This window comes from Varroa jacobsoni, unplaced genomic scaffold (genome assembly GCF_002532875.2).
Source record: "Varroa jacobsoni isolate VJ856 unplaced genomic scaffold, vjacob_1.0 scaffold_331, whole genome shotgun sequence".
Taxonomy (NCBI): domain Eukaryota; kingdom Metazoa; phylum Arthropoda; class Arachnida; order Mesostigmata; family Varroidae; genus Varroa; species Varroa jacobsoni.
In genome coordinates, this window is record NW_019213233.1 from 58249 (window position 1) to 69304 (window position 11056).

At 42.7% G+C, this 11056-nt stretch overlaps 1 protein-coding gene across 4 annotated transcripts in view; it reads left to right on the forward strand.

Moving 5' to 3' along the window:
• The first annotated feature begins 12 nt into the window (after positions 1-12).
• Positions 13-11056, forward strand: part of LOC111259446 (ecotropic viral integration site 5 ortholog) — a 64994-nt gene continuing 53950 nt past the window's right edge. Inside the window, exon 1 of one of the 4 annotated variants that reach the window (XR_002679639.2) lies at positions 13-2112. The gene's annotated coding sequence lies outside the window, so the exon portion shown is untranslated. The remainder of the gene's footprint in view (positions 2113-11056) is intronic. The other 3 variants (XM_022831460.2, XM_022831462.2, XM_022831464.2) reach the window with 3 other exon arrangements.

Consider the following 11056-nt stretch of genomic DNA (forward strand, 5'->3'; position numbering starts at 1 on the left):
ATGTGTGTACGTCTCATTTATCTTCTCGGCAATGCCATCAACCATTCTCGATTAATTTATTCACCTGTTATTATTAACTTATTTAGAAATTGCAAGCAATCTCATCTGAGATACTTTGTGCTAGGCTTACATCTTTACAGTGTTGTTTCCCTAATGCCCGCTGGCGAAGCTTTGCAGATGAACGTTGACCTTAAGAACAGCTGAATATTTTAACTACAATGGTTAATTCTGTTGCTTTCAAGGGAGATTAGTAAGTATAATTTGGTACGTCTTATTCATGTAATAATGAGCATAATAAGGAAATCCAAGTAAATGTAATTTCATGATCTACATTGCACATTGTCAGCTGTACTGGCCGCGTATCCATCATGGTCTGTTTCCTCAGCTCCGTTACTAGTTCCTTCCTTTTTTGGCCCGTCCCAGTAGAGGTTCAAGTTCTTCCGCTCATTCGAAGCTGTTCCGTTCTTCGTTGTCGTCTGCTAGCCGTCGTCGCCGCCACCGCCGCCGCCGCTGTCATCGCCTTGGCTGTTTTGTAAGGCAGACACAGGCGCTATCTAATTGTGCGCTTGCTTTGGCCGGCAAACGGGGAAGGGGGGGAGGGCTGTAATGCGCATGTGCGACGACGCCGTTGTGTAGCTTGTGCCATGTGCTTTGTTGTTTTCATCGCACATCGTCGCCACTAACCGTTCGCTGTCATTGTCCGCGAGTGCTGTCTGCTGCAGTAGCAGCCCCAACTTAGCTCGAGCAGACGAGCTAGACCACTGAGTTGCCCGCTGTTGTCATTCGTTGGTAAGCTATTGCTGTAGGCTGGCAAGAGCTGAGAGGTAGGTTGCTGCTTGCCTCTCTGGGTACTGCCGATATGACGAGCAACAGCGACTGTTCGTAGAGTGGGCGCGCTCGCGCTCGTCTTGGTAGACAGCGGGCTAGAGATAGTGAGTGTGGAGGGTGCGCTCTACGCTCTATGCTGAACGATGCTGGTTGTCTACTGCGCTGCTGACACAATCACTCGCTCACTCTGCTCTCTACATTACTTCAGTTATCCTACTACGTTGTCTCTTTGCGGGAACAGCCGCTCCGAATAACCTCCGTCCAACCGAATCTAACCAGACAAAGCAGAAAAGACGACGGCGACTCGGCAGAACAGCTACAGCGTAAACGGCTATGAACTGTTGGCCAATGGGCAGTGGCCGTGGTGATGATCTAGCTTGGAATATACGGAAGAGCGCAAGCAGTGAAAATAACGGTCCATGCTCTGTTGTTGTTTAGCCATCAGCGTATAGCTTCTACAAAAGCCGCCCATTCAGTAACGCACCGAAAGCACAACTTGCTCTGTTCTCCTGAGACAACAGGGGCTAATATGATTGTTGTTGTTGTTGTTGTTGTTGTTGTTATTGATGATAAAATTATTGTTGTTGGTCGACGTCAGTGAATACAAGTCACGCAGGCATTTCTGGTCACAGGCGTTCGCACGTTCGTCAGTCGGAAATACGGTCGATCGGCTGACTAACGAAAGCCAGGCGGGCATCCTTTGCCAGATCTGCAAAATCAAAAGGTGCATTGTGCGTATGGTATTTATTAAGAGTGGAGCCGCTGTTTGTTGGTTCGTTCGATCAAGTGCCCATTGTCGCATTAATGGCTGTCTCTATCTGTCAAAAAGTAAAGAAAATTAGTCAGTTGATCCGTCAGCGTTTGTTAGGCACAGAGTTGTACGAGCGGTACGTGCAATGTTGCGAGTTCCCTCGCTATATTTGAGCGTTCTAACACATTAGATTTAGAATACTATAAAAAATCGAGAGAAGAGGGCGGTTTGGCTCTTGGAAGCAGGGAAAATAGCAGCGAAAACCACTTCATACTGTGGTTATCAGCAGTTGTTATCGGTGATGAAGAAAAAATGGTGATGTGCAGTTTTGGTGCAGATGTACACAAGCAGGTGCAGCCGTCCCGGGATAGGGCCTCAGAAACAAATCACAGCAACGAGAGCAACACCACTGCCAGCAATAGCGACGATAAAAATAAAGAAAAGGGAACAATTATTGAAATTAAGATAAGTTAAACAATCAATTGGCAGGTGAGCTGGCGTTCATCGGAGAGAAGATTTCAATATTGAAAACGGTAAGTGGTTACTTGAGCTGACGATGACAGGAGCTATTCTAACAAATATTTTTCTGCGTCTTACGTAAGGTTATCAATGATTGTTGTTGCTACTTCTAGCAATAAATGACTACGGTTATTTTCGATATCGCCAGTGACGGCTGCTGCCTACACACCATACTATCGATAGAATGATGTTTATATGGCTATCAAGTAATGGTTATAGAGTAATAAAACATTTAAGGATTAGAGGCGGCGATACGTGAGGTTAGATAAGTTAGTGGCCTTAAGTAGGTGTTGCTCGATATTACAAACGCTTCTTCTTGAGCTTGTGTCAAATTAATAACGAGCAGTCGCCAGATGTATATATAAGCTGTTTTTCTACGTATCGACAGATTCATTTCATGTCCGGTTATGCTTTATTAATAACAACATGTTGACGTTATGCCTTTGCGTCGTCGTAATTAAATGAATCGTATGAAGTATATTTAGTTGTTACAGCGTATATTCAGAAACAGAACTTTACTATGTCTGCTCCAGTCAGATATTCGGGTCCACGGAGCTACGTCATGATTGCTGTGCTTATGTGAGGACGTAAGTGACGACGACAGAAGTGCCGCTGCCACTATAGCGGTTCACCATAACCCTTCATAGTTGACTATAGAGCTGTGGTAGTTTGTGGCATGCGAATAGTTGCTTCGGCTGGAGCTGGAATCGATCTGGGTCAGAACCGCGGCCCACATTGCGCCGTTATTATGGTAGACGATAGCAATAGCAGCGGTAGCCTGAACGCAACAGACTACCTCCATCCGTCCACTAGTGCCTGTGTCTATGACACACAAACACACATCTCGGCCGAAACTAGCGTGTCACTGGTGCGAGCCTCTTTTCAGTTTGATAACTTACGAAAGCAACGAAGTCCGTGTGTCGGCTGACGGATTGGTACCATCGGCTACGGCAACAGAGCCATACTACAGAGGCATACAGTGAAGCCAATGAAGAGTACGCTTATGTTCTCTGCGCTACGATAGTGCGATATGGCAACGGCGGCAGTTTCCACACCCGTCGTACGGAGGGACGTAGCATACTGGAAGAAGCAACAGCAGAAAATGGTCAGAGCCATGATAGATGATGCTCGAAGTATGAAGCTTTTCTGGCAACCGACTAATCAACCGCCCGTTCGAGATGACGCCGTGTCCACTTTATCTACTACTCGGTCTACTTTATGTATATCTGCAATGGGAAAGTGCAGTGCGGTCTGTAATTACCAAGCGAAAGACAGAGAATGTCAACACTATATTGGAAAGTATATCTTGTCCAGCTCACTTATCTTATAGGCTCACTTACCTATGCTTATATATGAGCAATAACGGCAATGTCCATTGCGAATATATTTACAGCTACACACGCTTCTGTTGTCCACTTATTCTGGTTGTTTCTCTAGGTGCCAATGTTCCGTGTGTTTGCAGTCGGTTAATCAGTTAACTGCTATCCCTTTCGTCGTAGGCATGTCACTGTCCCGGACCTGTTCTACCTTGGCAGCTGTTGTTGCTCTGGGAATATAGCAAATGATCTTATAATAAATACTTGGACGAAATACATATCGTTGCGCTATTGCTTAACGATCATTCTTTTTCACAAACGGTTGTGATATTGTTTCTTGTTAAGTGGCAACAAATAATGGACTGGTATTATTATGTTAATGTACGCTTGCGTTCATAAGCTGTAATAAAGCAGCACATGTTAAATATCAAGCAACAATACGCATATAATTAACGCTGAAAGGCCAACCGTTGTTGGGTTGCTTTTAACGGTTCTGTGGGGTAGAACAAGCCGTTTCCTTATGCAGAAGCAAAAAATCATTGTGACTATGGTAAAGATGAATCTGTCGCTTGAATTGAATTGAATTGAACACTAAATGACTCAACAAATATAAATGTACATACAAGTACGGGATTACGTTCGCCATGTACAACTGATTATGTGCTTAAGTGCTTAAAAGTGATCGAGGTGATGTTATTTGTCACTAGCGATTCATCGATTTTGACCAGTATCGAAGTGAGAATATCAGAGGCCGCTGACGTTACTATCATCCTGAAGGTAACAGTCCTCATTATTGATGTCATTATTCATTCGGCACTGATGTGTCGAAGTTATCTCTACACCCAAAAAATAAGTCGAGCGCTACAGAGACGGATAGCACAACTTGTACAAACTTTGACAACTTAACTTGGCCGGCCTAGTAAAACTATGATTCCTTACATTTGTGGGCCGAGCTTCTTTCTGATCGATTGATTGTAGCAGTGGAAGTGGAAATTGTCCATTCTACCGGGATCAATCGTCAGAGCACTTACGTTTGGTTGTGGGGTCTGACGAAATACTATTAAGACTATCTTGCAGGCAGTAATACACAAGCCCATATCCGTTTTTGACCAGCGCCAAAAGGCAGTAACATTTCATGTTAAACTATAAAAAGTGTCGACAGTAAACACTGGCAGAGACAAGAGCAACTCGCGGAGATAATACGGGAGGTTGTGTATTATCGCTATTGAAACTAACTGAAACATTGACTAATCACTATTGATTTGTAAGTGAAGAAAAATTACTCAGTTTCAGAGCAATGTAACGTAAACCTAACTAGTTTAATAGTGGACACTGGATGCAGTACAAACACGAACGATGTGGTCATATATTGCCTAGTGTAAGTACACGTGTACCGTGCCGCAATTAAGTTATAATTTCGTTTATCTCTTTATCGAAATCTACAATACGGCGCTGGACGTAAGCACGGGGAAGTGCTAGGCGGTTACCGATCGATAGTTTGACCCTAAGAAGTAGAAAAGCTGCATTGTCGTCAATATATGCATTAGATACATCATTGAGAAAACATTTTGCTCGAGTGCATTGGACAACGTGTGTCACAGAAGCACCGCAAAGAACGCCCCTGCTCGCTTGATTTGACGATATGTCTACCCGAATAGAAAGTTCACTTCCGTGGCAGGAAATTGAAACAAAGCAGACGAGTAATACTTTTCTAAGCAGTGATTACAGTTTGGGAGTGGTAGTTTCACTTGCAGTAAATTTCCTTAAACACACATAATTTCTGCTATTGTACGCGCAACTCCGGTATTTTCTAAATGGTAAACGTGCGTTGATGTGTTTACAGAAAAAAACGCACATGGACATTTGAACTAAATAGAAAGAGTATATCGCATTTACATTTATCGAGTGTTACTTATGAAGAAACGAGTCGACAGTGCAGGCCTGCATTGTTTCACCAATGCTTCTGTGCTAAAGCAAACAGATAAGGCCTCTGCGGTAACAGTAAAAGGTATCAACAGATGCTTCGTCAATTGCCTCTTTGACTTGTCCTCCCCAAACGTAGAAAGCTTAAATCCATATTCGTAAGTCCATTTGGCCTGCATTCATGCTCAGCAAACTACATAGGAACACCCGTATAGAATGCACGCTACATGGGTTCCCCGCTTCTTCAAACTCTCTGTATTTAGCTATCGACTCGATGCTGTAATGAGTGGTCCAAGAAGAGCCTTTACCAGTTTTTTTTTTCTTGTAAAAATGTGTGTCCGGAATACGCGTGGGTGGCCGTATCGAAAGAGAGGACGGTGACACCGATGGGCCATTTATGCTGTTGCTGCTGCTACGAGTGGCTCAAGCGGCCAAGGCACTCGCAACAGCCTATATGTTCTGCTTGTCAAACCAACACGCGCGAATTTGTTCACTGGCGGCAGCTCGTGGCTATAACAGCAGTTGTCGATAACATTGGCAGTGTGCTTTCCCTTCGACCAATATCAGTGCTAGAGTTTCTGTATTGACCGTCGGTCCAATGGCGGGAATGCTCAACTTTTTCTGCTGTAACTGCTCGGTACCCGAAGGGCTGACTTCTCTTTTACTGGAGTCTAGCACAACAATAAATTCAACAAGCGTCTATTCGATACCCGTTAGTCAAACATTTACCCTGCTGAAAATTTTCTGCGGCTACCTTGTTGGACGGCTTTTCAATTTGGTTGCTATGGTTTGGTGGGCGTTGGCAGTTTTTTTTTTTGCCTTCTGTACGATCTTACATTGCTCAGCGTTTTCCTTTTGACGTGACTAACGGCCGGTAAGAGCGAGCAGTTCGGTTTCAGACAAATACATGCGGATCGCATTAAGAGACCGCGATATGTACGTATTTGCAGAGATGAACACAGAAAGCAAACGGTCCGCTTCGTGAGGCTGCTGGAAGGTCTTTTGGCCTTTGTTTGAATGATTGCTGTTGTTCAGAATGAGTAGAGTGCTGTTAACGTTGTAACAAAATATGGACTCGCTTTTAGCTAATTACTAACTAAACTTGTAGGATATCTTTTTTTGTTGGTGCTAGAGCAGATAACACAGGGGAAATAGGAGATGGAAAATTGTTTGGGCACACTGATCATGTTGCATTATCCGTTTTTGATAATTACGTGACCATAGAGTTACGCAAACATCGCTCAGAGCACAAACTCAGCTCAGGAACTCAGAAAAAGAACCGTGAGCTGTGACTCAGAAATTTTTCACTAAATTAAATGGTACCTACCTTTTATTAATATCGGTAGGTATAATTGAGTTAAAAGTTCGCTTGCTAAATTTAATGAGTGCCTCACTATAATCAATGTGGATGCACACGCCCGCTAACAAAATGAGCAAAGTTCAAGCAGGCAAAAATATGGTTCAAGGCTTATCAAGGGTGAACACGTGCCATTAGACCATTCGCTCCATATATTTCCCATCTTCCCTTGGCATGACACTCTAGGTGATTGTGTATCGTAAAGTGTCACCCTGCGGTCCTATTGCTTTCATCCGCGTCCACTATTGACCTCCTAGTCGTTACAACGTGTCCATCTTCCCTTCAGTGACCTTTAACAGAAGCTCCGATGCGCTGAACGGTTGGACTATCATGGAATTGATGCTTTACGAAAATTATGGACAAATAGTAAGTGAAGTTCCTTTGACTGTTGGGAGGACTATCGCCTGCTCTCAGCAGCCGCTGCGATTGGCTTCCTGACCCTGCCATCGGATGTCCTTACACGAATGCGTCGTCCCCGTCTTCTTGGATGTTCGTAGTTCTGGAATCCTCGAAGCCCATAGCTGTACGCCCATCACGGTTATAAGATTATATTATTCATTTTTCGTTGCCATATGCTGCTTGCTAGGTAGGGAAATATTTTGGATGATTTCTACTATGAACGTTTTTAATTCCGTAAAGTCTTCAGTGTAGTGTTACTAGCATTCAGCAGCGACGGCGCTAAAGGAATAACTTTGCTTTAAAGGTGGCGGATCTTGATCGATAAATATCTAGACTGAATGTGACAACCACTAGGTAAAGCTGTAGCTAACCGTTTCTAGCCTATTCGGCCGTCGGCGAACAAATTACCTATTATTTGTACATCTAATCAGCCCATAAAATTCGATACCGGAAAATGACGCCCTATAGTGGTGCCACCTTCATGTTCCTATCACCTTGATCCCTCGTGTAGTGGAAATTATTTACATTATTTTCAGCAGAAGAAACTTCCCTTGTCCCTATGTGCAACTTAGTAGTAATACTATACGACCCCAACAAATGCAATCGGTAGTACATCTTCTTGATTAAATATATCAAGCTGTACCCCATTTTATTCGATTGAACAAGGAATTTCGTTCCGTAGAGTGGTTGTGTTATAACTTCTGGTATCTGATAAAAGTCTGTGACTTTGAGTGTTCCAACCGAAATTTGTCGACAGTCTTAGAACATTCTGTGTTTCTATGATGATGATCAACTTCAAGCGATGATCAATTCTAAAGAGCACAGTTTAAAAAATGTACGCTACCAAAACAATCGGTATTATCACATATTCACGCATCTGTTGCGATAACATATGTGCCGCTCCATAAAAACTAATGTACTACTGTATACTAGTCTTCGTCTAATCAACCATTTCTGCCGTCAACGAGCACCCCGGCGAAGATCGAATTTTAGCGATTTTTATACTACCAGAACATAGAATTGTTATACATTTGTTGTATTACACGCATTATATTGTAATATGCGAAATATGAACTTAAAGAAGCACATTTTATCTGCCAAGTTCATATGATATACCATATCCAAAACAATTATTACCGTATCATGTCAATTAGACTATAGTTATATTTAATCTGTAAAACATGAAATTACCCAATAATTATCACTTTGCTCATTCCTAATCAGACTGTAGTATCGTGCTTGCTAGTTGAAGAAAAGGCGTGTGAATAATTTCTAAGAGCACGTCAATCGAAATTGCCAAAAATACGTACGAAAGAGGAGATGACAGGTTTTGTAATGCGTTTGTCGCCTATATATATACACGGCCACAAGCAGCCCGGAAGTCCAGTACGCCCGGAGGCGGTGGCGATGCTATCGTTGGCTAGCCCACAGCAAGAACGGGGTTCTGGCTGGCTGTTCCGCTGCTGAGCCAAAGCAAATCGGCCGAGTTGGGCCGGATCCTTCGTCTGCTAGCACGCTCCGTATCGCTAACGCCACCCAAAGCGTTGCCCCGGAGTAGTAAAGTCTGTGTGAGAAAATGAGAAACGGCCGTCAGTGACGACTTTCTACTGCTGTCTTGACCAATGCGTCTGGTTTCACCTTCGCCTTGCGCGGTCTGCACTGTGTTGGACACAGAAACGAAGTGGCAGCGCTATCGAACAAAAATCGCCTCGTAAGAGATGCGCTCTTGCTGACCTTGTCTCGCCCCGTTCGCAGCAAGCAATTCATGTAAACGTAGATGCAAACGTTTATAAAACTTTGCGGAATCTTTAAATGATTCGATTACTAGGTGTAGTAGAACCTGTATTATCTAAGTTATTCGAAGCGTTGGCTAGACCAGCGCGCTTCATTGGCTGGATTATGCACTAACGTTACACCATGAAAGAGTATAGTTTATCTAAGACTTGTACCAGGTAGAAGGTGAATAGAAAATATGGAGCTATAGAGACGAAACGATATCGATATTTTGTGAGTGTATCATTTCTCTTTTATAAATAGAAGTAGAAACATGTGAGTAGGCGGATCAGTTTGGGATTTTTATCTATATAAATGCTTTATTGACTCATTTATCGTCGACTGGAGGATTACTATAGGTGCAATAAGGTCCTAAGCAAGGCACGCATGACCGTAAGTGCTGACCTCTGGGGTTACTTAATGTTCTTCAATTCTCTAACTGGACAACAACAGCATGGTGAACAACGACAGCAGTTGTCATCTTTGCCTACTGATGTCTATCTCTATGTGCATGTAGAAGTTTGGCCTAAGTATCCCTCAAGGGTCAAACTAATGGGTTTGATGTACTGGTATAAAAGGGCGCGGTGCAGAGCATAGATAGACAAAAAAAATCTACCCATCTCTTCTCTTAGCCTCGCCTCCTCAAGTTTGACACCTCAATTGAACCTCAACAATGCCATTATAATACATGTGACAGGAACATGCCGAGTTTTCTAATCTACTCGCACTTCTACCATCATGATCGCTATTATATTTTTAGTTTTGACTTTTTTTCTTCATTTTCGACATGTTCATATTGATTCTTCTCTAACTAATGCCTACGCTTTTGTGGGCGCCGTTTCACTTAATGTCTTGCAGCGCTTATTGGATTAGAGACCATTTTTCTCATTGTCCTAACAATACCAAATTGAAAATAAACAAGTTTTGTGAATGGTGTTCGTTAATCTCCAAAGCTATTCGACATGCTAGTTTTGCTATCGGAGATCCTGTATACTCACCGAACTTCCACTTTTTTCAAAGTAAACACCTTCCCCGACTAGTTATACTACGTTTATAAATACTGATGACTCGGCTGACTATTGCGTTTGAGGACGCCGGCTTAGGTCATTAATAAACATTTGATCTGGACACGAAAGAGACCTGAATAGAAGTATGGTAAAAGCAAAACATGCATCATTGAAAATTCGTATTTTGACTGCAACGCTGCTTGCGGACCCAAGGAAAGCGTTGATTAAGTGGAAAAAAGCTTCTAGCTGATGGTCCCTAAACCGATTTTTATCTGAAGGCATGTTGAGAGACGAGTCATAAATGCATTTTTATACTAACAATATACCGACCAGTGAGGTGATCAACTGGGAACTGTTTGTACATCTAGAGAAACGTTGTGCAGTTGTTTTAGATAGTGACTTTTAGGCATTACTCACCTAAAACACGACGGAAGACTTGACGTCAATGCAAAATAGTAATACATCTAATTTACTGGCAATGTCGTATTTCCTAATCAAATCACATAATAAACTGCAGCAGCTGCCGGGGAGCACTGGTCATATAAATGGATTGCGGTATCGTTTATGGGAAATATAGCAAAAGGTACCCGAGGGACAGGATGAAATCGGCGCGCCTACAGAGATGATACACCTTCGGTCGAAATTCGTTCCGTCAATAGCGGAGTTAGCTAGGTAATGTATCGTGAATGAGTGTATTGGTGATGTAAATGATAATCTTCAAATGCTGTCTAACTAGCCAATGAACTAAGCGATTACACGAGTTCCATTTTCGGACAATAAATCTGTCGGTTACGTAATTTGTACGTGTAGCATCCGACAAATACGTGCTGTATGTTACGATGTGAACTAAATAGATCAAGCTTCCTCGTATTGTGGCTATAGGTTCGCATGAAGGAAGACAATTTTAGATAGTTTGAGAAGGCTTTCTTTTACAAGACATTATGTTTTGCAAAGACATCTATAGCCTCTTGTACACCGAGTTTCTTGCGCTTGTCATGCTTCCACGACGTTTCTGAAATCGGGCCCATATCTAGCAAAGTTTTTATTCAGTTCTTACGAAGTCTATCGAACATACACATGCTCGCATTACTAACGTATGTATCGGACATGACTCGTCGAACCCTGCAAAAATCAGTCACATTAGGTACGCCCATACATCTTATATATCAAATTCGCTGCATAT